Source organism: Ptychodera flava, unplaced genomic scaffold (assembly GCF_041260155.1).
Source record: "Ptychodera flava strain L36383 unplaced genomic scaffold, AS_Pfla_20210202 Scaffold_64__1_contigs__length_706160_pilon, whole genome shotgun sequence".
Lineage (NCBI taxonomy): Eukaryota > Metazoa > Hemichordata > Enteropneusta > Ptychoderidae > Ptychodera > Ptychodera flava.
In genome coordinates, this window is record NW_027248386.1 from 126,807 (window position 1) to 154,092 (window position 27,286).

At 37.2% G+C, this 27,286-nt stretch overlaps 1 long non-coding RNA gene across 1 annotated transcript; it reads right to left on the reverse strand.

Moving 5' to 3' along the window:
• Positions 1–2,545: 2,545 nt before the first annotated feature.
• On the reverse strand, positions 2,546–6,458 carry LOC139128670 (uncharacterized). The gene is made up of 3 exons (XR_011551369.1): positions 5,684–6,458; positions 3,610–3,683; positions 2,546–3,201 (listed from the first exon to the last, which is right to left on the reverse strand). It is a non-coding gene; the product is annotated as an uncharacterized lncRNA (long non-coding RNA).
• Between the last annotated feature and the right edge of the window lie 20,828 nt (positions 6,459–27,286).

The following is a 27,286-nucleotide window of genomic DNA, read 5'->3' on the forward strand; positions in this document are numbered from 1 at the left end:
GAAATGACATGTTATTGGCCACAGAACAAGGAGGCAACTTTGACTCTTTTAAATATGAATAGCAAGTTTTACATAATGGTGCCATATCATTATCTGTAGCCTGAGATGATGCAAAGGTGTTTAACTTTTCTTTAACATTATTGTAGTTCAAAACACTTTCTCTGTACCACAGCTGTTGGCAGCACACACATACAAATTTGGGCCATTCTGAACTGCACCGTGAAAAATTTGTATCAGCTCTTCAATAGATTTGGCAGCACTACATCTTCTGTTGTTTAGTTTGTTTAATCTATCTCTCATTTGCTCTCTCTCTCTATATGATTTATCAGTTCTTTTAATACTTTTAATATTGGCATCTCTGATCTTTTCGCTTTCCCTGAAGACCTGGTCAGTTCTCTTTGTCTTTTTAGCATTAGCATTTCTTTCCCTTTCAGTTTGTCTGTACTCATCATCAGACCTTCTCAATTTCATTGATGTCCTGTTTCTCTTGTTTTCAGTTTGTTTATACACATCATCAGCTCTCATAGTTTTCTTAGCATTGACATCTCTTTGCCTTTCAGTTTGTCTGTACAGTTCATCAGCTCTCATAGTTTTCTTAGCATTGACATCTCTTTGCCTTTCAGTTTGTTTATACACATCATCAGCTCTCATAGTTTTCTTAGCATTGACATCTCTTTGCCTTTCAGTTTGTCTGTACAGCTCATCAGTTCTCATAATTTTCTTAGCATTGACATCTCTTTGCCTTTCAGTTTGTCTGTACAGCTCATCAGTTCTCATAATTTTCTTAGCATTGACATCTCTTTGCCTTTCAGTTTGTCTGTACAGCTCATCAGTTCTCATAATTTTCTTAGCATTGACATCTCTTTGCCTTTCAGTTTGTCTGTACAGCTCATCAGTTCTCATAATTTTCTTAGCATTGACATCTCTTTGCCTTTCAGTTTGTCTGTACAGCTCATCAGTTCTCATAATTTTCTTAGCATTGACATCTCTTTGCCTTTCAGTTTGTCTGTACAGCTCATCAGTTCTCATAATTTTTCTTAGCATTGACATCTCTTTGCCTTTCAGTTTGTCTGTACAGCTCATCAGTTCTCATAATTTTCTTAGCATTGACATCTCTTTGCCTTTCAGTTTGTCTGTACAGCTCATCAGTTCTCATAATTTTCTTAGCATTGACATCTCTTTGCCTTTCAGTTTGTCTGTACAGCTCATCAGTTCTCATAATTTTCTTAGCATTGACATCTCTTTGCCTTTCAGTTTGTCTGTACAGCTCATCAGTTCTCATAATTTTCTTAGCATTGACATCTCTTTGCCTTTCAGTTTGTCTGTACAGCTCATCAGTTCTCATATTTTCTTAGCATTGACATCTCTTTGCCTTTCAGTTTGTCTGTACAGCTCATCAGTTCTTATAATTTTCTTAGCATTGACATCTCTTTGCCTTTCAGTTTGCCTGTATGCTGGATCAGCTCGTTTATTTTGCTTGGCTGTTAAATCTCTTTGCTTTTCGCTTTGCCTAAACTCTATTTGTTCTCTCTTTTCTCTCTTGGCAATCATGTCTCTCTGTTTCTCTATTTCTCTATAATTTACACAATGTTCATTTTGCGCCATAGAAGATTTCTCTGTTTGTACTGGTCCAAAACTGTTTACATTTATTGCTTGTGACAAATTTTGCTCTGTGCTTTGCAGAAAGTCATAGTGACCACTATCAATTCTCTCTTCAACACGGATTGCATGATACAAAAGATGTATACTTACAGAAGAATTACCAACAGTCTCTAATGGTTCACTTAAAGTGTCAAGATGAACTGCAATATTAATGTTATATGCAAGCGCTGCAGCATTTATTTCAATGTCCCCTCCATAAGTTGCATTACCTGGTTCAGATCTGGACATATACTGCCTATAGTCATCTTGAGAGACAATATGCCATGTTTCATATTCACCTTTAATTGGATCCTCATATCTGTCCCAATGTTCAATTACATAGTCAACAGTATGTACTCTTATTGCATGATGATGATCTTGTGTCCCATAGAGTCCTAGACTTATAGCACGGAACAAGCAATTACCATCACCTTCGACATTGACCTTGTGTAACATCTGTGAGGAGTCTGCAACTGTCTTTTTCGTTGCATGTACAATTTACTTCTTTCATTTTTTGCTTTTATGCTCAGTTTTTTTACTCTCATTGTAGTTTTATAGTAACGTTGTGTTATGGGTGTGCTTAATATTATAATAAGTTCTTACAGTCAATTCAAGCACTTGTATAGGAACAAAAATTAATAATTTGACTGATGTTGCTTATTGCTTCCTTGATTTCTTCTGATGTTATGAAAAGTGAAACCTTAAAAGTTGAAGTATTGATGAAAGAATGATTGTGTTTGTTGAGATTGTAGACTATGAATGTGTTATTGCTTGTCAATATTGTGCAGTTTAGACGTTGAACCCTTTCACTACAAAATTTAGGTCCAACTTTATTGGGGAAGCTGGACCTATACAGAAAAAAGCAGTTAAAAGGGTTGTCAGTTATAAGTAGACAATGATAGAATGTGGTATGACTGTTCTTGTTTATTATGAAGTAAATGAATGCCAATTTTCAGAAATTGTAGAGAAATGTCAGTCTTCCTTATATATTCAGTACGCTGAAGTAATTCTATTTGATTGCAAATAATCTGCCTGTAAACAATACTCTTGTTTCCTATCAGGAAGTAAATGATAGAGCACTAACTTGTGTGCTGTTAAATATTCACGGTATAATTTCACAATGTACACTGAGGAAGACAAAGACAAAATTTTACTGCCTTATATTTTTTCTTCTGCAAGTTAATACTGAATATTATCAATGTCAAATCAGTTGTGATCTAAATGCGAAATTAACCACAACAGTGTTTGCTCAAAGTACTGTCAGCAATGTTGTAACCAATGCTTGTTGACTATCAATTTGTGATCTTGAACGCGCCTCTACAGGCAGTCTGTACCGTCTATGGGCAACTGTGCCTCTTATAGGCAAGTGATTGTGTTGTACCCCTTTGGGCAAGCTATTGTTTGCGCCTCCTATGGGCAAGTTATTATTGCGCCTCCTATGGGCAAGTTATTATTGCGCCTCCTATGGGCAAGTTATTATTGCGCCTCCTGTAGGCAAGTTATTGCTGTGCCTCCTATGGGCGAGTGAATTTCACCACGTATATGGCCTCCTGGTATAATCTGTTAAAGAAACAAAAAATCAAAGTAAGACATCCATTGCATCCTGTTAAATATACATATTTGTACCGGTGAAAAAAATTGGCAAAAAGATGAATTTGATGTTTTACAACATGTAAAGAACTTATTCCATTTTTTTCATGGAAATTATTGACCAACAAGTTCATCATTGATGACACGACACCATTCCTACAAAGGCAAGTTTGCATGACATTGGTCCAGGTATGTCAGACATATCTTTGTGAATGGCCACAAAATATAACATAATGGCTGCCTGATGGCATTGATAGTATCAAAGAACAAATTGAAATCGGTTTGGGCATGTCTGAAATATCTACCTAGATGCCTGAATGCACACACAATGAAAAGCTGCATGGACTAACAAAGAATGGCAAAAGTGAATGAACTCACACAAAAAATATGTGGATTTAATTGGAATGTCCTAATGAATGCCCTGTGGTGATGTAATCATCAATAGACCACTTCTGCAAATGAAAAAAAACATAACACCAAGGATTAAAATGACCACTGTCATAAATTTTGTTGACTCCATGAAGTGCCATATAATTTACTAGAACAGTGATACAACATTATCGAAAGCTCTCTTAACATTTGTCACACATCTTCCATGTCCAACAATCTCTTCAAATAGCTATCTTAATGTTTTTGATGTGTGTATGACATGTCATTTTGTTTTAATGAAATATAAGGGCAACACAGGGATGTAAATCTCATCAAATTAAGTTTATCTTTTAGGACCCATTTAAACCTCATTAGTTCACTCATAGAGTATACTTTTCATGAATAATAAATGAATTCATGGTTTATCATCACTTTGTCCTGTGACATTTCATCACATTACCATTTTGTCCTCATAATGATTCATTCAACACTCAAAGCTGGATAAGAAAGGGCACTAAAATTAATCTGCATATTACTAAACTTGTGTAATTTTTTACAAGCTGTACTTTAGAAAATTGTCAAATTTACAGGATGGAAAGTCAGGAAATCTCCACACTACACACACACACTAATTGATCAGTTCCTACCAGCCGACAGGCTTTATTGATCTATCAACAATTACAGTGGTGGCCTACTCACAGGATCTTCCAAGCAATATTTGTCTGGAAGTTATGAATATGATGAATAAATGTCATTTTTTCATTATACAAGCCTTCCCACCTATGGGGTGGACCATTTGATATCCTGGGGGGGGGGGTCTGCAAGATTTTTGGGGGCATTTTACATTCTTATTCGCTTTTGATGGTAACGCATTTTCCAAGCAAAGTCTTTGCCACTGAGTACCAACCATCGAAATTCAGTAGCTTGTCCCACATTATAGGAAACTAAAAAAGTATGTAAATGATCAGACATATTATTATGACGATATCATGAAAATATTACCTGAAACCCTTTCGGAGCACCACAACAGACCCTATACACAAACAATAATAGTAACTATTCATCATTGCTACCAGTGTACCTAGAATATCCATGTCCCCGCGACATCTACGAGAACGAAAACTATTGCCCAATCTAAAATCCCTAACCCTAATCTATGGCTTTGCCACGACAAAATTAGGTGCCACGACAAAATTAGCCTATCCAGCCTATGACTCTCGTCGATTGTCACAAAACAATCTTTACGTGGACTATTTTTATGAAATAATAATAACATTGACACCAGTCAAGTTGTTATTCTTCGTGCAGGACCTCTCGTGTACGCTAAGGGATACGCTGTCGGGCCGGACCCACGTGGGTTTTGGAGACAGTGCAGCGTACACAGAAATCTACCCGACCTAGCTAGCTCTGCGTACCGTGCTGTGTGTTTCAGGTGTTACACGGCCCCACCACATCTAATGGATGAATTCTACAGAGGAGCCAGCGTAGCTGACATTGGCGCACGCCAGAAAACATTTAATCACAGAACAGTGAAGCGTAAGTAATGGATTCTTTCAATCATGCTACAGACTTTTAAGGTTTGTGACAGAGGCCTTGTCTGCCTTCTTACAATGAAGCAACTACAGCTGTCATCTCTGAACAGTCGACCCAACCAAGACTCACTTTATAATGAGCCAACAAACGTGCGCCAGAAAATCTCAAAAGCCGTTGCTCAAAAAATATGGGTCTAAATGAATACAAAGGATTTGGAAGACCTCATTAGACTAGATGAAAGATGTGATGATGTAGATGATAGTGGCGGGGGCCGTGTAACACCCGAAACACACAGCAGGGTACGCAGGGCAAGAGCCGACCGTACAAATCTATGCCATGAAAAAGTCAAGTTCGGAACTACAGCTCCCAGTCGCGATCGAGTCACAGTCGCGCTCCTTCTCAATTCTTTTGATGCATGTACCGTACTATTCACTTTCTCAACCGTAAACTCAAAGCGTCCAAGTCAAATCGTGGTATCGAACAAAGGTGCATACATCAAATCACGACATAGAATCAACACATCACACACAAATTACTTTGAATTACTTACCGACACCACACCGACAGTCCATCAAAATCACGCTTCAGAATTTGTACAGCAAAAAGCCGGATAAGCGTACTCACAGCACAGAAAGGCTGTGGAGACAAGCGAAGAACTATGTACTCGTTATGATACGACGGTATCGACGGTATAACTTGATTTACGCAACGATGGCGGGGAGACGAAAGTGCAGTAAGACTGGCTTTATGCCGCTAGGGTTTGTGGGTAAAATGTATCAGACATGCCGCTGTCAATACATACTTTTTTGAAAAAGATAAATTCATTACAACAAAGTTAAAAAACAAAACAAAACACATCTACATAACTGTGAATGTGTCAAGCGTTTGAACAAATTTAATCAATTAATTCTGTCAATACATACCTATTGAAGATGCCGTTGTAAAGCGCCCTCAACAGAAGGTTTGGTAATGCCTTTTTTTTATTTCACTGACAACAAAACCCCCATCAAATTAATTTCAGTTATGCCCATTTACCTAATTATGTATCCATATCGTACATTGATTGAACAGGTAATGTCATTGCACTGTTGCAACAGCCTACAAACGTTAACTTCACTCAGACCATTCATTTGTAAGTTATAACAAGTTTTAATAAAATACATATTTATGCAAATGAGGCTTAATTATGCAAGCCACACCCACCAAAAACTAATCAGTTCTTGCCATTTGCTAACTGAATCTATGTACCAGATTTGATTCTGATCTGATCAGCCGTTTTTGAGATATCGGACCAACAGACAGACAGACAGACAGACAGACAGACAGACAGACAGACAGACACACAGACAGACAGACAGACAGACACACAGACAGACAGACATCGCTGCGACATATGCCCACGTGTGTGAACACGTGAGCAAAAATTCAGTTGAAGCGTTGGGTATGACCGGTGCGGCTATGCGTCATTGTATATACTTAGCGCAAGCTAATTATTTGCTCACGTGTTTACACACGTGGGCATATGTCGCAGCGATGTCTGTCTGTCTGTCTGTCTGTCTGTCTGTCCGTCTGTCTGTCTGTCTGTCTGTCTGTCTGTTGGTCCATTATCTCAAAAACGGCTTATCAGATCAGAATCAAATCTGGTACATATATTCAGTTAGCAAATGGCAAGAACTGATTAGTTTTTGGTGGGTCTGGCTTGCATACTTTTTGCTCATTTGCATAATTAATGATTTTAGAAAAAATTGATATATATTAAAAACGACTACACAAAATTTGATGAGATCTGCTACAAATATTGATCACACCAAGATATATCAGCAGTGGGAACCATTAAGGGTGACATGAAAGATAAATGCTAATTTGCATATTTAATGAACTTTCCTAACTAGGATATATGTCTGATTTGACTTGATCAAAATTAACCAAACTTGGTATGTATATTAAAGATACTATGATTTAACATTATTGAAAGTCATTAAGCGTTTAATTTCAGCCAATTCCTAATTTGCATATTTCATGAACTTTGTTAGTTAGGAATATATATTTGAAATGACTGGACCAAAGTTGATGAAACTTGCTACATGTATTGAAGCCACTATGATACAACATTTTTGAAAGTCATTAAACATTTTTACTTCAGCCAATTCCTAATTTGCATATTTAATGAACTTTCCCAATTAGGGATATATATCTGAATTAACTTGATTGTAGTTGTTGAAACTTACTATATACATCAAAGATACTGTGATATAACATTATTGAAAGTCAAAAGACATTTTTACTTCAGCCAAAACCTAATTTTAATATTAAATGAATTTTCATAATTAGGTATATTTATCTTAATGGACTTGATCAAAATTGATGAAACTTACTATGTATATTAAAGACTATAATTCAATATTATTGAAAGTCATCAAGCACTTTCTCTTCAGCCAATTCCTAATTTGCATATTTAATGAACTTTCCTAATTAGAGATATATGTCTGAATTGACTTGACCAAAGTTGACAAAAGTTGCTACACATATTGCAGATTCCATGATACAACATTACTGACAATCACTAAGCATTTTTACTAAGGCCACTTCCTAATTTACATATTTAATTAACTTTGCTTATTAGGGATATATACCGGGATTTACTTGATCAAAGTTGGCAAAAATGCTATGTACATTGATGATTATACCAGGTACTAGATCAAAACAATATCGAAAGTCATTTCACATTTTCATGTCAGCTTATTTATTTGCATATCTAATGAGCTTTCACAGCTCGGCATATATGGCTTGAAGGACTTGGCCAACGGTAATTACACTTGCTAGATAAAGTGGTGATACAATAAGAGCAGTAAATTACTTAATTACTTTAATATTTTTATTTCAGCTAATTTCATATTTGTATACTTCATGACATTTTAGAATTAATCGGCGGTGATTATTGTTCATTATGATGATCATAATAATTTCAATGAAGTTGCAAACATGTGGCAAAGGTTCAAATTTACACATAACTTCAATATATAATGAAACACGTGAGCATTTACAGTTCATATCTGGTTAACATGTAGGCCGTAGTACGGGCGCTTGTCATCTCGCTGTCACAGGTGTCGAATCTAGTACACATAAACATGTATTTGAAATGAATATACTAAACCGGACATCCATGATAGCGTGATGGCAAGCGCCTGTGACTCGGGCTACAGTGAGCGAGAATCAAGAACCTCGTACGGCACAAATGAAAAGCGAGCCCGAACAAAATGCACATCCACTTAGTTTTGTGAGCGGTCAATCGTACCCTGATATGCATGACGACAAAAAAAAATCGTGCTCCACCAGTGCTCCAATGACCGACAAGAACAGTTGACCTATCGATGCAAAGCTTAGAAACTCTTCGTACTACAGATGGTAAAGTTAAAGTAAAATTTGGTCAACAATATGCTATATTTGGCGAGAAATAAGTTACTGTAAATATACTAGGGTCAAATCCTGATTTATATAAGCCTAACTTGACAAGGGAAGCCATCCAAAGAAGTAATTTTCGATGTACTAACCACTCTTGTTAGTCGCCATCTCGACCGTACCGGGTCGTGATGTGCGCAAATCTAAAAATTGCCGATTTGTTGTCAAATATAAATTAAGGTAAGTGGGAGCATTATGCCGAATGCTGTCTTTAACAATCTCAGTGAGGGTGTGAGTTATTTGTGTGTCAGGGAGTGCGCCCCCAAACGTAGAGATGAGTGGGTGATCAATACTATAAAGTCAGCCGGATTAAATTGATAGCATTATTTGTGCACTCTCTGCAGCGCAGAAATCATAACATAAAATTGCCAGAAAGAAAAACCAACTAGAGTAGTAGATAAACGTAAAGGGACTGAATACTCCCAGCCAAAACAATGGAAAGTTTATCCTAATAGGACGGAGTCAGTGGAGAGACCGGCTGCATGGTGTGTCGTCCGATGCGGCAAATGCTTCGAGTTGGAAATTTGACACTTGCCTGTGGTGCCTTCCGACGATATTGCAGATTGTAAACAATTTTCGGGATAATAGTTAGTATACTATGCGATGTACTTTAATGATTGAATACGATAGATGTAGTGAATACCCACAGCGCACTACAACGTTTATAAGCATATCCTCTTAAATTTGCGTTAGACTTGGCATATCACTTGTTGTCATGAAGACGAACCTTACCCATACACGTACCTGACTGCAAGTTCGGTGAGTACCTGTTTCCCATTGGCTACCTGGTAAATAGATACATCTTGGTTTCAGCCAATAAGTATCTGCGACACTGACGTAATGGCGAAGTGGAAAATACTGGCTTTGGGTGAGGTTTGCTTGAAGCTGCACACCTGAAAACGACTCAAAGACAAATAATCATCCATAACGTTAGATTGTCTGCAGAGTGCTCTGCAAGTCTACGGATCACTATCGTAATAAGTGGCAAATTGGATTTATCAATTTCAAATATTTAAAGCATACTTATGTTATCGCAATAGAAATCACCTGTTTGCGTTGCTGAGTCCCCCCCCCCCGCCGATAGGAAAGAGTGATCGGTTATTCTCAAGCCATAGTTTGTCATTCAAATTCCAATGGAATCATGCATAAAGAGCAGTAGTAGAGGTGAGGAAGTTTGTTCGATATCAAGGAACAGAGATACGCCGATTGAGCATCAAAGAAAATCATGCTCAGATGTCATTTCTACATTCAGCATAAATTGTCACACGCCCCTGTAGCCAGCCCTCAGTCTTTGGTAATTCACTCAGTTGAGGAGTGAAACTACAGCCAGGTACAAAAACACGGCATGCAAAGTTAAAATGGCCTTGAAAACAAAACAATTTGTGTTTGATGAATGATCTACAGTTCCTACAATGTCCGAGAATAGCCAGTAGGCGGTCACACTTACGAAGTGGTAGGTGTGCTTCTTTACCCCCCATGCCAAGTCAATAAAGGCACACCAAGAAATAAGTCGGTCCAGCAGTCTTGCCCGGCGCTGGAGTACTTGCAGTCTTTTGAAAACCAATGCTAACACAGACGGTGTACTATCAACTTTGGAGTTGTTGCTGTCGACGAACGGAAATCATCCAGAGGATGCTTAACCGTCGATGTCAGGGCTGTCAACGGTCAGGTTATCGACCAGACGAGATATGTGTCATATTTATCCAGCAAAAATCCGTCGTCCATAACATGCGGATTATTTTTAGGGCAGAAATATTAGGACATACAGCGTTGTTTGTTTTAACATTTGCAACTAACGCACAATTTTGGTTTTAATGACTGAACACTTTTCGAGTAGCGACTAAAATATGGCGGCACCAAACAAGCGTACTTGTCTGAAGTCACAAGCCACAAAATACAGTCATTACCAGAGTCGAAATAGTGACATCTTCAAAACTAATAAGCGTATGAACGCAATCCAAATATGCTCGTGAAGATTAATGGCATTTTTTCAAGTATAATATAAGAAGACACAGCATACTTCTGATTTTAGTACTGAGATATAAGGAGTAGCGGGTAAATGGGTATGAGTTTAAAGGCGTTGACACTATCAGCGCTTTGCAAAGCTGAGCACCTTACGCTGCACGTTCGATGTCTCGTATAGCAACGACGATTTTAATTTTTATGTTAGTCAGTAGACTTGGTTTAAGTCTGTGATTTGTGAATGTTTGAGTGGAGTGAACGCAATGATTTGTATTTTGCTTTCATGTGAAACGCGCGCGTGAGTGGACGCGATGAGTGGGGTGAACGCGATGAGTGGAGTGAACGCTATACAGCGGAGTTTCACCCGGTGAATCCGGCAGAAACTAACTCACTACTGCGCAGACTCAAACGTGACGCATTCAATCGCTGGGAAAACCTGGCGTGAGCTGCTGAAGTCCGGATAGGTTTGTACGAAACAGGAGAGACACAAGAGAAACTATTATAAATGATTTTATTTTTTTAAAATTCACCGACTTGAACCAAGTCTAGTTAGTCAGCAAAAGTCATTCTCAGACGTAATCTTTGCTCTTCAAGTACTTTTCTCTCCTTGACTTAATCGGACTGAAGCAATAAGCAGGAACAATATAGCTTATAAAAAGGCCGAACGAGTGTAATTTTGTTAATTCATATCCGAGTAAACGTATGATTTCGTTAGGCTGTGTATGTGTGGAGTCGAGATTCAGGATTTCGAAGATTTACAGCGAAATATAATGTAAGCTGGTATCTAATCCATAATGACGACCTTAACACTCGTCGACCAATGTAGTCACTAAATCGCTACAATTTATTTTCTTTGTGAAAAATAATCCGTTAAAAGCGTTCATATAATCATTGAACGAAATTCAGACCAATAAGTCGGATAAGTTATGAGATTATAAATTGAGCAAACATTTCGATATAGACATAGCAACAGTGACCACTGCGCACACGTTGTTTTGTAAAATATAACAACGCAATCATCAATCGCTGCATCTCGAATGTGTAAGCTGCTGTACAATGTTTCGTATACTGACACTTGTATTTTTCTCGATTGAAACAGGTATATGTTTTTTTTATTTCTCTATTGAAGCAGGCATATGACTATCCTGCAGTATAGATGGCATTGTCCGACCTAAAGACATAATAAGATAGGATACTTTTGTATATAGAACTGTAAAGCTTGTATTCCAAAGTAAAACAAGGAAAATATGAGCAATGATTTGTTTTTCATTTAACTTTATTTCGAGAACCAGCTGATAGAAATTTACATATCAAAACAAACAATTAAAAGGACAGTAAAAAGAAGAACACGTAAGACTGAATCCCGACAAGATATACAAAACATCGACAAACAAGAGTAAGACCTTAATGGCAATCTGTAATAAAACATTCAGTGGTCGAAGTGAAGTATTTTCAAACCAAAACCAGCGCTCGCCTATGTTTTCCGAAATTTATTCCGCGATAAAACTAATTCAGCAATAATGGATTTAAAACATCAAGGTACATGTAATTGTATTTGCGATTTTCAGCGGCACACTGATGACCGGCTGTTTTCATAGGCTTGTCAAAGGAACTACAACTGCAGAAATATTCTGTTATTTTCTGAGGCTGGCTGCTGAATTTCATAATAATTAGCCTTTATCATGTTCTCAAAAGTAGTCAAAACTTTCCATGGAAAGACTCGTGTCGGATCTCGTTGCATCCCCTCTTTTGGTTTGTTCAGTCACTGAGTATAATGATTGATAAATACATGTATTGCAGCTATGAATTAACGTGACCGACGAAATTTTGATTGGTAGCTATTTGACGTTCACGGGTCATAGGTAAACATGATGCAGAGCATTCTATTTCGTTGATACAGTGAGTGTTACCATTGAAAAAAACATATTTACCACCTGAGTGGTAACTATCTCTTCTGTTACGACCCTGAGTCAGACATAATTTTTATCTGGCCAAAACCTAGTCAAAACAAGTGCTTCAAATATTCAGCAAAGTGAAGTTGTTCATCTCAAAAATATCCTCGTACTCTCTCCCGGTTTTCTCTCAATCATACCCTCTGAAGGGATATGGGATTTTACAGCATTAGGAAACAATTTCTTTTGAAACATTTGACAAGTGAATTCAAATTTTAATGGCCATCTTGATTCCAAACCAGCTTCAAAAATTGGTTATAATTACAAGGGAAGCAGAACATACAATGTCACTGTTAAAGACATTAACCCCTATGCATTACAATGGACTACTCTGTTCAGTTTATATAAAGATTTTATTGCCGATATGTACACTATCCACGGCTTTTGCTAATCCGCATGGGTGTGCGATTTAATGTTCGGGCAAACAACAGTCCTTCTATCCACCGGTCTGGAAACGAGGCTGGTTTCTTGGTGACACTCCGTGATATGAACAAACACACGATTCACACCTTAAACAAAGGATACCGACAATGTTCAACTGCCGTTATGTCAATGTCGCTACCCCATGTAGTAGTAGTAGTAGTATTATTTATTATTGTGACCTGCAACTCTCAGGTTGCCCAGCCCTATGGACTTATAAGTCACCATTTACATCTTAACAAGTACAATAACAGAAAGTGAGGAATTGATAGTTGATCTATACAAATGAATCGTATCAAAATTAAACATACAAAATCTCCTTCCTTCTATAAAACGCCTTTTCAACAAAATTTGCAAGCTGTCTTACTGGACCAGAAAAAAGATATTCCAGCTTCTCTTCATTTTGCATCCCTTGAATAGTCGCCAATATTTGACCAAGATGTTGTTGACGTATTTCATCATATTGGTGACAATCAAAGAGAAAATGACTTTCATCCTCAATAACATTCATGTTACAAAATCTACAAAGTCGATCAATTAGTGGTTCACGTCTAAATCTACCTGTTTCAATACGAAGTGGTAGGATACCCATACGCAACTGAGCAATTAAAGACCGCTGACTTCGACTTAAGTTAAGCGTTACATATTTTTCTACTTTGTAATTGAACTTAAATTTAACATAAGTTCGCAGCTTCGGTTTATGGTGAATATTCTCCAACCATGTTTCACAGGTTTTCCGCAAGATTTTCTCCTTAATTACATTAACATTCAAGTTAAAAAGTACATCTTCATGCAAATCAATATCATCTATGATTTTATATATTTCTGAGGACCAGTTATTGTAATTCAGAGAATAATCCCACAAAAATACTCTCTTGGTTATTCTATGTTCATCTAAATTAGTCAAATGTTTCCATAATCTCAACATATTCAGAAATCTACGATCTCTACATGAACTCCATCCTGTATCACCCATAACAGCTGGGAGGGGAGAGAATCTGTGAATTCCTAGATAAAATCTCAGAGCTCTATTTTGAACCGATTCACACTTATCAAGTTTTTCAAATCCCCAAACACCAGAGCAATAGTCGAGAATCGGTACAACACTTGCTTCATACATTTTTGTATACGTTCTGAAACCCATATTTTTCAACCCCTTAAATTTAACATTGAGGGCTCCAAGAGCTCTACTTGCGGCTTCGGAAGTTACATCCGCAGTTACCGTATAATCTAAAAATTCATTCAGTACCACTCCCATATATTTATAGTTATTAGAATAACTTAAAGATACATCTCCAATATGAAACTCAAAGTTACTTCTATGAACACCTTTACGTCTGAAATGGAGAGCCTTCGATTTAGCATTATTTACACATATCCTCCATTTCTTACACCATTCATCAATATGATTTAACATCTGTTGCATATCATTTTCATTATCAGCAAGGATCACAATATCATCTGCATATAGTAAAATGCTTATATTGTCATTATCAATGTTGACACCTTTACGCATATTTTTAATTTCCATAGCCAAATCATTAATAAACACTGAAAATAAAGTAGGGGAAAGGTTATCACCTTGTCTTACGCCTTGACTCGTAGAAAACCAATTTGTTTGAAATGTATTAAGCTTAACAGCAGCTAACGTATCTGTATACATTTCTCTTATACTTTCATACATTTTACCATCAATACCATTCAAGAGTAGTTTGTACAATAATGCATTTCTATCGACACTATCAAACGCCTTTCTCAAATCAATAAATGTTGCAAAAGTAGACAGTCCATATACATTTCTATTACGAATGATTGAGGTTAAAACAAAAATATGATCTTGACAACTTCTGTCTTTCCTAAAACCATTTTGCTCATCAACAAGTAAATTATTATTTTCTAAATAAATCAAAATTCTAGTATTAATCACAGAACTATACAGTTTAGACACTGTAGACAATAAGCTGATACCTCTATAATTCATCGGAATTCGTGGGTCATTTTTTCTGTCCTTTGGAATCGGACAGATTATTGATTTCTTCCAACTGGTGGGAATTTTACCCGTGTCAAAACAAAGTTGAAATAGCTGAGTTAACACCTCAATTGAAGCTCTGTTTTTCAACACTTCATAGGGAATTTTGTCGACACCAGGCGATTTGCCTCTTTTTGCTTTACGAACTACATTTTCAATTTCTTGAACAGAAAAATTTCTGTTCAATTCATAATTTTCCACATATAATGGATCCCTCATATTACTTTCCAATACAGATTTATGATAACACATTTGTGTGAAAAATTCCTCGTCAATGCTGCTTTCATCCGAAGGTTGATACAGGCGAGAAAAATCTTCCTTCCATTTATCCAAAACATAATTAACATCATCTATAACGACATTATCATTATTATACACTTCCATCGGAATAAATTTACCTTTACATCTTTTCGGGCCCAATTTGTTCAGATAATCCCAGAACATTCTCGGATTTGTTGTACAAGCTGACTCAATATCATCAACAAGGCTACTTCTATAGTTACGTTCACACTGTCGTAGTTTCTTATCAAAAGCCTGTCTGGAGATTTTAAAATCACTCAAAAGCCTGCGCTTTGTCGTGTTGGATCCATGAAACTGAAGATAAACTCTCTCTTTTTCTCTCATATTATTCCATAGAAGATGCAACTCATCATTCCAGTATGGCTTTTGATAACGAAACCGCTTTTTGGAATCATCTGAACAGATATAGGAGGGAATAAACAAATTCATTTCATCAATAATACAAGTGCATAAATTCTCATAAATATCGTCAATTTCCTTTTGTGTATCTCTATAATTTTCAATCTGAGAAATAATATCAAGTAAGGCACGTCGTGCAACGTCAGAGTCGAGAAAATTCATTGGAGTTTGACTGAGACGAAAACATTTAATTTTGTCTATATTAGTTGACGGTGACAGGTCGTCCCGATGAATAATCGATCCCCTAGGTCGGTCATGAAAATCAAAAGTTAAAGAGAATGATCTGGAAGTTTACATCTATCTCTAAGAGCATCAAACATGTTATAATTTTCAACAAGTGAAGACATTTTCATAACCGAAAAATTACTACAATATTGTAAACTTTCGTGTGGAATGCAAATAAGCTATAATCAATCACTGACCGACCTCTGCTTGAAATAGAGGTAAAATCATTCTTCTCGTTATCAAAACGACCATTTAGAACACAGAGTTTAACTTCTCTCAGAAAATCACAAAAACTATGCCCGTGTTGATTTAAATGAGGGTCAATCACCTGCCTGGTCGATATATCATCAACCAGGTCAACATTTTCATGTAAATTACCCAGCCGTGCATTAAAATCACCACATATGATGACCGTGTCAACATTGTCATACAAATAAAGCTTGCCAAGCAGATGACCAAAGATTCATTTGCATTTCTACCCCAAGGAGAGTTTTCAGGGGGCAGATAACATGAAATACAACAAACGTGAACCCTGTATATTTGTTCTCAAAATGTATGCCCAGTATGCCAGTATAGTCTTTGTCTACGATAGAAATTGAGAATTCATTGCTTAGAATTTCTCTTACAAATATTCCAACCCCTCGAAAGGTTATGAGTCGCACCAACATGTGCAAGACTTCTATTATGACCGATCCAACGAAACCCTTCAACACTAATAGTGTCATTGCGAGATAAATGAGTTTCATTAACCGAAATAATATTGGCATTAACGCAAAGTAAAATCCTTTCCCGTAAATTGGCATTCCAATCTGTCCATCCGCCAACGTTTAGATGAGCAATTTTCAGTCCATTGAGCTGGGTAGACCGTTATTCTCTGTTTCCACCATTCGGAACACTTGGGGCAGCAGCCTGTCTGCCTGGTTTACGGATAATTCTACCGTTGGCAGTTATCCGATAGTTATGTCCGTTTGGCAGTTCATTTAAAAGCGTACGGGCATTGAGCTCAAGCAGACGTGCAGTGTGAGTTTTGCTAGGTTTTATAAAAACCCTGCGGAAATCGACAGTATCTTTCAAATGATGCTTCACACTAAGAATTTTTCTCTTTTGCTCGACATTCTCAAATGCTATTTTGACTACAGCTGGTACATCTGGCAGTCGACGTCGTAACCGAACCGATTTTATCACATTTACGCCATTTGATATTTCTTCACCAAGTGCAGAAATCATCCTTGTTACCTTTTCATCGATATTTTCGTCATCTTCCTGCTGAAGACCGTAACTATGACAGTCACTTCGGTATTTTCGATAGGGTCATTCATTCTTCCACTCGAATTTCCGGCGTTAGGGTCCATATCATTTCTCACCTGTTCGATTTTTCTGTCAAGTTCCAATAATTGAGCGTCAACTCTCCCTATTTCCAGCATGAAATCATCTTTAAGCTCGTTAACTTTAGCGGTTATGGTTTTGGTAATATCATTTGCCAACCTTCAAATCTTGCTGTCAGTCATACGATGAATAGAGTCCTGGGCTCCACGCTAATTATTTAGTAGCTCACTGATGTCACCATTCTGACCATGTGTCGTATTGTCGCCATTACCAACTTCCGCGTCAGTTGAGTTTGGCCGAACTCTATTTTCCTTTTCAGACATTTGTTTTCGTGATATAACTTACTCCACAGCAAGCAAGAACTTTGCAAAGTCAAAGAAAGCCAATAGAATCCTCAAACACAAAGTTTACGAGAGAATTTAGGAGTTTCTTCAGGAGCACATTTGACACGTTGTTCACCCAATGAAAGCGCCCTCACAAAGACCCATGATCCAATGACAGCCGCAATGTGATCGTTCAAAGACGTTTGAGGGTGTTATTTTCAGAATATCACAAAACATTACAACTTGTTCTCTTTAGAAACACTAAACAATTTATTTTTTTCATTAAATGGGTAACGTTGCCCCTCTAGATAAAGCTTGAAAGGGACGACACATTATGGTTGCATTATGATCACGATCGAAAAACAAAATGCCGACGCACTGTTCGCAAATGTCATGGACTGTTGCAGGCAAAATCAGCCGCATATTAACATCGATAGCTGAGTACTTCATTACCAAACCTGTTATTGTGTTGACATATAGTATTTTGAATGATATGTTTCCACATTTATAAAGGCATTTACAGTGCCTGAGCGTACGTATCGAGAGTTCGCCATATTGACGCAACATGGGAAAATATGCGACCACACGACTAAAATCTACAGGCATTTCTGCAGTTGTCTTTCCTATTCTGCTCAGTTAACAGACATAATTTCACAGAATATTACACAGAAAACATATTTAGACCATATTTGGAGACACTGAGAACTAGCATTACAAGAGAAAGGGAGGGCAAATTTTCCGGCGTGATTCCAGGCTGCAGCCGTGCCTGAGCGTAAGTATCGAGAGTTCGCCATATTGACGCTACATGGGAAAATATGCGACCACACGACTAAAATCTACATGCATTTCTGCAGTTGTCTTTCCCGTTCTGCTCAGTTAACAGACATGATTTCAAAGAATATTGCACAGAAAACAAATTTAGATCATATTTGGAGGAACTTACTACTAGAATTGCAAGAGAAAGGGACGACAAATTTTCCGGTGTGATTCCAGCCGTATCTTGTGCTTGTCAACACACTCGAAGCGATCAACCCCAGCAATTATCGAACACTATCATAATTTACGATGGGAGAAGGATCACGAAAAACACACGGGATATCATTATTTCTGTCTTGATGTCGAAGATAGATGCAGAGTACACTTTATAGTGCCAAAAACAGTGAAGATTCGGCATGACAAGCGTCTGCCGTGACACAGAGGTCAAAACCAAGTGACGCACTGGTATCACGTGACCGTGTTGCAGTTTGGCTGTGCGGTCCAGGTGATTGACACCTTTTACAATAGGCGTTTCCAGACCGGTGGATAGAGGGACTGGTAATCGCAGTGTAATCTTTATTTTGTTCAAAACTGCATATACAGTCCAAGTGTGTATAATAAGTATATATACAAACACGTTATTTAGTACATCCCAAAAACTGTTTTCAGCTTGACAGTAAATTAATGAAAATGATGCCAAAAGCAACAGCTAATGGGGTTTTCATTTCTTAATATAAAAAGCACACATTAAACCTAATCTTAACGTGACCATGTGACGAAATAAATCTACTATAATGGCAAACTCAAGTGTTCAGTGTCTAGCAGGGGCGCTCTCACCTTGGGTGTCGGTGACTTCAACTGACGTGCCACACGAGACAATCCACGAATGATAAACACAAATGCACAGGTTCAGCCAATAGTCCACGTAGAATAATAGTACAAACTTCCTACTATATAAATCACTCCAAGAAACAGAACTTCTTTGGATGTTCAGCAGAATCCACAGTGGTAATACGTAGATGTAACCAGAGTATTATGTTCCCAGTGCCCATACATAGAACATAGTAAAGTGGCGTGGACTCCCGATGATCACAGCAATGAAAGAAAAAAACAGCGCCGTTTCTAAGCTGTCAGGAAAATCAATCGCAGCCAAAACACAATTTGTTTCGTATAATAAAATACCTACTCCTTAAATAACGAAATTCAATGCAATTCTGCTTCTCCTTGAATTTATCATCGCTTGATGTCGCCAGAGCTATGTGTGGCCTTGGTAACAATTTGTATCGGACGAGCTAGACGGGCTTGGTAAATAACAACCTGCATGTAGCGCCAACTTTGGGTTACGGAGTATAATAAATATTTGCATCTATTTCTATGGAGTACATTTATGCTGATTTAAGTATACAAAGGCAAGTCTCAGATGTCTTACTTAATTACACGGCGAAAATAGCATTTTTATTTTAACTCCATAAAGCAGCCACTAACACAATGATCGTTTGTTTACCGACTTATTAATCTTGGAGCATCTCAGTGAATTCTCGTAGAAACCTATTTATTTTGTTGTGACTGTTTGTTTGTGTTATATGGTTCGTCCCGCCTTATATACTTCTTTCACATCCAATATCAGTGAAACCAGTTATTGAAACAATGCAACAATCATCACAGATCTCTTTGTGAGGATGTGTTAGTCCTTTAAACGACCATTTTGTATATGTACTCCAATGGTCTACTCAGCTGAGAATAAGCTTCTGAAAAATAAACATTGGCACGTCAAATTAAATCCTGTATAGTTATGACATAGAAAGTAAGAAAAAAGCTTTTGACGCGATTTTGTCGATGCTGTCAATGTTCTTGATTAGCAGGCTACCCGATGGCTGTGACACTTGCCAGGAAACAGATATCAGTTTGTTTCGTACGCGACATTTTAGATAAAGTGATGTGATATTGCAATTTGGTCTACGGACATAAATTAAAGTTCCAATAGCTACGAATGTGTAATAATAGAATCTCAAAATCTATTCTCAGTTTTCTAAGAGTATCTTTGAATAAGACCCAGAAAGTGTATAACACTGTCATATAAGTGTCAAGTGTTGTATGTAAATTCAAACGTTTTTTACATTACTTTAGATTTCCCGTCATTTTCAAAACTAATTATATGACAAGGAAATAAATATTACAAAAAAAACTGTGGCTATTGTGTGTTGTGCATTAAAGTAGATGCAATCGTGCTTGTTTCTTTTATGACCAAGAAGGGTACGTGTAGGCAATACAACATGTTTTGTACTTTTCCGTTTGGGCGCCATTTTATGACTGCAGCACCCATTCATTATTCAGCCAATTAAACGCGTAGGCATGGGCCAAATCACAGAGCAGTGATACTTTTATACCCGTCCTTCAGTTAGCACACTTACACGAACCAACTTTGGTTTGAAAATAAAATCACAAAAATAATGCACAAGATAAGCTTTAAAACTTGAGTCATGTAGTACTCGCACAACCCAGAAATAGTGAGAAATGCCTAGCCTACCGCCGGTACTTTATATCTTATTTCTTCTAACAATATTAACTTGTCATATTTAACCCAAAGAAAGACCGGTCAGAATCTGTCGAGTGTTCCACTGCGTGTGCCGCAACCTTTAGCCATGGTGTCGGTGATCTCATATTCGTCATCTGACATGCTTGCATCTGCCACGCAGAAAGTGAGTGAAGTATGAGCATTTGTCAAACAATCTTTCACTAGCATGATAATACAGCTCATTAGAACAAATCGATCGCACATTTAAGTTCTCACAATCCCAAAGCATCAGGAACTGCCCGCTTCTTTAAGATAGCATGAATCAAAAAATAAAACTCACATGGCAAAGCAACGATTGTAGAAAAATACACCGTCTCTGAATAAGGCACAACAAGTTTAATTATCTGGCCTTTGCTAATAGTGTATTCAATTGAATAATAGAGTCTTTCACACAAATATTTAAAGCGGCTCTCCAGAATCACTGGTTTTCGGATTCTAATATACCTTGGCTAATATAATCTAACACGGGTCAGTTTCAGTGTTACATTGAGCGCTGTCTATACAAAATTTATTGTAACCATTAATACATGTTTATGTACACTAAAGAAATCGGATACTGCATACAAAACGTTGGTTATCGAGTATCGAGAATAGAGGGTCGTCCTAGAAGTGCACTCAATCTCGAGAAAGCAGCTTGATATTACCGACTCGGCTTAATTTTTTTCAGACCAAAAGTCCATCATCTAATCTAATCCATTGTGAAGCAAGAATTGATAATGATCATACTCCGGCAGGACAGGAATAATATTGAATCATGAAAGGTAAAAAGACGCTCTGTCGCATTTTAGAAGTCCGAAAACATTGATATACACCATTGCATTGTAATGATTCTCACAAATTCGCACGCATGCAGGTGACCATGTTAAAGGAAGGATGTCAAATGATATATCAATATTACGCAGCAATCAGAGTATTGAAAGAAATATTCCGTCCAGAAGTTATGGTCAATAAATATAATATAATGAATATTTTAATTACACAAGCCTTGTCTGTTTATTTGTGTGGCTATGAATTTACCTTCGTTATCTCTGTATAGTATTTCACAGAAAATAGTCCGCATTTGTTAGTTTCCTCCCTAATCCCCTCAATGAATTTGTTCTACAAATCACTAACACGGAGGCTTATTATCACCCTTACCAGCAGGTCATAAGGTAAAAGACGGGCGTTGATAATGCTAAAACTAGAGTCCTGGATTTTGATAGTACTGCCATTAGCTATGTTTATTGCTGTTGTCGTTTTTGTTGTTGTTGTTGTTGCTGTTGTTGGCATACACAGACGGACTCCTGACAGGACAAATGATAAGCTCTGATAGCGTAGGTCCTAGTTCCTCTTTCAAGACCATGATACATGGGACCATTGGGCATACCCCTCATCATCGGTTACGAGGCTCAGTAAAGTTGTTGAATAAACAAAATAAAAAAATAATTTCAACTTTTTATGACCAATTTAGCTATTTCCATGATTGCTGTAAGTCACCAACCAGAGTTAACAATATTTTTACCATATATAACAAATATTCCTCCACAAGGAGGCTATTATCTATGGTATGACCTCAATCTTGGCTGTTGCTAAGCGACAAGCGCAAGCAGAAAGTATGACGGCAAGTGTGAAACAACCGCCCCGCTGAAACCCGACTTTCTGTTGATTTTCGTCACAAAATTAATTTAACCGTTTCTTTGTATCTGTAGTTAGAATTACTTGTGCTCTGAACTTTACATGAATTGGTGTTTTATGGAAATTTAGCTTTATTTTACCGTGTACAGTCTGAGCCTAGATTAGTTTAAATTGTTGAACTGGAATTTTGAATAAAATAGTGTATCTGACAACTAATCTTCGCGTAAACATATTTACTATATTAAGAAAGTTATCGAACTGCCTTATGTGACCAATGTCACTGTTTTTCAGTTAGACCTGCAATAAGATGAGACACCCAATGTATTGTGGTGTGTACGGTATTCATGAAAAAGGTATTTTACATCAAGAAATTGTGTACTCCTACAAATAGTAAGATTATGTGATCATTATAGTACTGCAGTAGGATGGCATTAAAATGATAGCCTTTAATCTGTTTTATATCTAAACGTCTTCGATAGAAAACATTAAGTTCGAACGTCGAAATTTTGAAGACTTTACGTAGCAAATTATGATATTGTATTAAAATACATTGACTAAAAGTTGCAATGAATTGCTTTGCTTCCGAGAAAATGAAGGTTGCATAACTGTCGAGAGAGCATAGTGCACATGCAACGGTACACAACTGTATATAGCTAAAGTACATATTTTACATAATATCAGACCACAAAGATTGATTAACCGGAGAAGTCATAGTACACACCACGACTGTCATGGTATGGAGAGCAATGCGTGTTTTCGAGAAAATGTAACAAGGTTGCATTATTGTCGATAGAGCAAAGTGCACACTAAACGCTACATAATTGTATATTTCTAAAGAATATACATTGAAATTAAACCACAAAAATGTAGCACAAATAAACGTAGAATATAAAATTTATTCTATTCCTGTCAATAAAATCAAATAATGCTGTTTTATGAAGGAATGTAGATACTTCTGACCATATCGTTCGTCTAATACAAGGGTAACTGAACAAGAGTCTAATAATTTAGTATTTTGTCTTTCAATATATAACCTCACCTTATACTTCTTGGAATGTTTGACCTACATGGTGATCATTAAAAAGTGCATAAACAGTGTGGCCTTGTCAATAACGACATAGCAGGAAACACCTCGGATAAATCATGGATTTTTTTATTTCGATTTTCATGAGTAAACAGCCAATCAACCTAATAACGTGGTTTTTATGATTGTTTGTATAAGCATTCAAAATTCACATCAGAATCTCAATGGCTGTTTATTACAACAATTCACCTTGGCATATAGTCACATACCAGCCATGGAAATACCAGTTGATTTCAATGAACTATAATATCATTTTCAAAAATTGGCTTAGCGATGGAGGCATTGGCGTCTGCAACACTTCAGTTGTAATGCAACAGTTTGAAAATGATAAATAATAATTTCTTTATGAAAGAGACCGGTAACTACGCCTACCAAGGAATGATTAATAAGCCAAAGGAAAATACAATTACCTTGTACATGTACGATTAATGTAATCCTTTAAGGTAATAATTCCTGTTTAACTGTTTGCTGTAGTACAGATAATGCTGTGATACGGTTTTTTCGTGATTTGGAATTTTACTGTTTATTTACAACTTGTAGGTGACAACTCTATTTCGTTAGCGATTAGATAATGTGCCCAAATGTAGATGGCGCTTTTTCGCATTTTATTGATACTTGTTTAAAAATATGCCAGTGACATCAATGATGACTTTGAAAAGACAAAATAAACACATACAAGATAGGAATAAAATGACACAGATTCCGTGAAAAAAATCGAAAAAAAAATCAACAAATCTCGGCGAAATTTTAATGCCGTAGTGCGACCGAGAGAAATGTGAACAATGTGTGGCGATTTATCAAAAGTCATCGTGATGACCGTCGAGAGCAAACTGATATCCCAGCAACTGCTTTGAATGAATACTTTCCACCAATACTTGAGTATTTTCCATCAATATGAAGGAAGACGACGGGAATAACTACGAACCTGGTTCGATCTCGGCCTTAAAAAATAACGTCAAGAGATATACATCGGCATAAGACGATAAGGCGTTTCCTCAATGATAAGCAATTCGACGGAGCCACCGAAGCACTGACGACAAAGCAGATGCACTTCAAAAATCGAAAATGAGGGCAAGCTACGAGCATCTGAAGAGAGTTCTCCCAAAGAATAAAAAGCGATGTGGTACTCAGGCCAGGCATTCATGGAAAGACGAATTGAAAAAAAACAGCTTCACGCTATGGATTCAATGGCCGATTGGCACGAAAATGACCCCTGGCGATATAAAACTACAAAGAGACAATTATTGTCTTGAATTTGGAGCGGGTTACCGAAACAAATACGCGAGACTGAAAGTACATGGACTATCACTCTGTTCCCTCTCGCTTGTTGAAAAGCTACCGAAAATGACCATGACCCGATTTCGAGCTCCCGTGAGTTTGTCAAGCAGAGGGTTCGATACATGTACATACAATAACGATAGTCAATTCTACATTCAACCCGATACCGTCAACCTAAAGTAACACTTCTACGTTGTTTTATACGCAATCCCACTCCAAGGGAAAAAGTAAGTTACTGTTTTTCATGCAACACGCTGCAAAACGTATGTCACTTTCTGGACGTACATTTATATATTTGTCTCTAAACCCTCCTTAAAAGATATTGATTCAATATTGTTATCATATAGTAATATTCAATTGTCAATTCAAGTTAAATTTAGAGCTTATAATTAAACATCGCCTGTTGCTGTGTTGTATCAGCATGAGTGTCATTTGTGCAGTGATAGATACAAACGACGTCGATTGTCTGACGAAGTACAAATAATACTAATGTCCTTAATGCAACACAGGGCGATATTGAGTGGTAACCGAGCTCTATTTATCTATGCCCGGAATTGTATAAATTAAAGGAAAATCTAAATTGCTGGGCTTCATAGTATTTTCTCGCCTCCGCGCGCAAAAACAGGAACATGTTCTTTTGCAACATTCATAAATTGCTTAACCATTCAGAAAAAAATACAACGTCCGACAACAATCATCATCATCTCACTTAACCCCATACCAAAATACAACGGGACCTAACGATAGTCACAAGGAAAAAAACTGTTTATGTCACAGCATGATGTTTCAATCGGTACCGCTCTAAAATCCTTTCCACTTCGCCTGATCATAGACCCTCTGATCGTCTTACAGTGTGGGGGGAGTGGCGGCCATTTAGTTTACTGTCCCAAAATGTCCTTGTTCCCAAAAGCCCTTCAAAGCTGTATGTCGGAACATCGCATCACTGACGAAGAGCGGCAGCCATTGTGTGTATTTGCTTTGTTTTCTTGTAGGTAATTTTGAAATCATACAAACAAACAGACTTTACTCCTCTACTGCCTCAAAGATTTTCGAATCCCCCTGAATTCCTGAACCCCCTAACGATTTTTGTGAACGCATCCTAAGGCTAAGAAAAATAAATTGTGCTGTTCCGATAACATGGTTTCAAAAATAGGGCAGGTAGGTCGGCAGGTTTTTTTTTCCACAATATTTTTATTTTTAAATATGCAACTTTCAGGCGTTCATTGCGATCAAACACTGGCCACAACATTTACAGAAAGAAGTATCATACATATAAAAAGAATAAAAACATAAAAGACGTCCTCGTTCAAGCAAAAATCAAATGCCAGGTAACGAACACGCGATTTTACGTTTTTTTTTGTTTTGTTGTGGTGGTTTTTTGTTTTTTTATTATTATTTATATTTATATTTATATTTTTTTTACATCCGTGGTTACGTAGCTCTAAACAGTTTAGGGTAGGCAGGGTACTCGGAACAGCACAATATTTTTTCTTTGGCCTGATGAGGCCCCGTATCAACTTCTAGATGCTCTCATAACACCTTTTATCGCTAGTAATCTGCAGAATGAAATTTCATTCATTTTATTCGTTTGTGTATACGTTAGTAATAATACTATAAACATGCTCCTTCGCCAACAAAATGTTGGATTTGTTAACAGAGCATTGGCAATCAATGTGTCATGGGCGAAAAAAGACTCGTAAGTTAAAAACGTGTAGGGTCGACGTAGAGGGGGTGGATAAGGGGATTTATATTGAATGTCCTTTTTTTGATCCTTGCAACTTTAGTGTTTTAGACTCCAACGTTTTATGTGGCAAACGACCAGCGGATATTATAACTACACAACTCTCAGTTATTCTTTCGCACATATCAATTTCCGAGACAGAGAATTCCCAAAATATTTCACGCGATATCTGACTAAGAACATGACCGTAATTTTCTGATTGCAATGCATAATATTCCAAAATTGGTTTAATCTCAAACAGAAATACACATCCCAGAGCTGTATGATTTTCAAAATTCATTTTTGTACATCGACGGCCTTATTCTTAAGTTGAAAAGTTGTAGAATCAGTAGACAATACCCTGAAATAGGTGAGAACATGTAGGCTTTGTTAGCTAGTATTTTCACTTGTGGACACGTACATGATGTGACTGAACACGTCGCATCATAGCAATTTATTGCTGAACCGTGGCCAAACGGTTGGGCCTAATTGTTATCTCTGTTAACACTAGCTGAATTGCAAAGAGGTGCATTTAAACTAACCAATCAAGGATGACCGGTGGCTGAATACTTGTATGTAAAATAAAGGTGTGATGCAATATGCACTAAGACGGCAACAGTGCCCCTAGCTGTCACCGAGATTCAGACAGGTGATGATAGGTGTAAGGATAGCGTACAATCTTATCCAATTTTCTACTATTCAGGGCGTTTTGCATGAGATTTCTGTTCTGC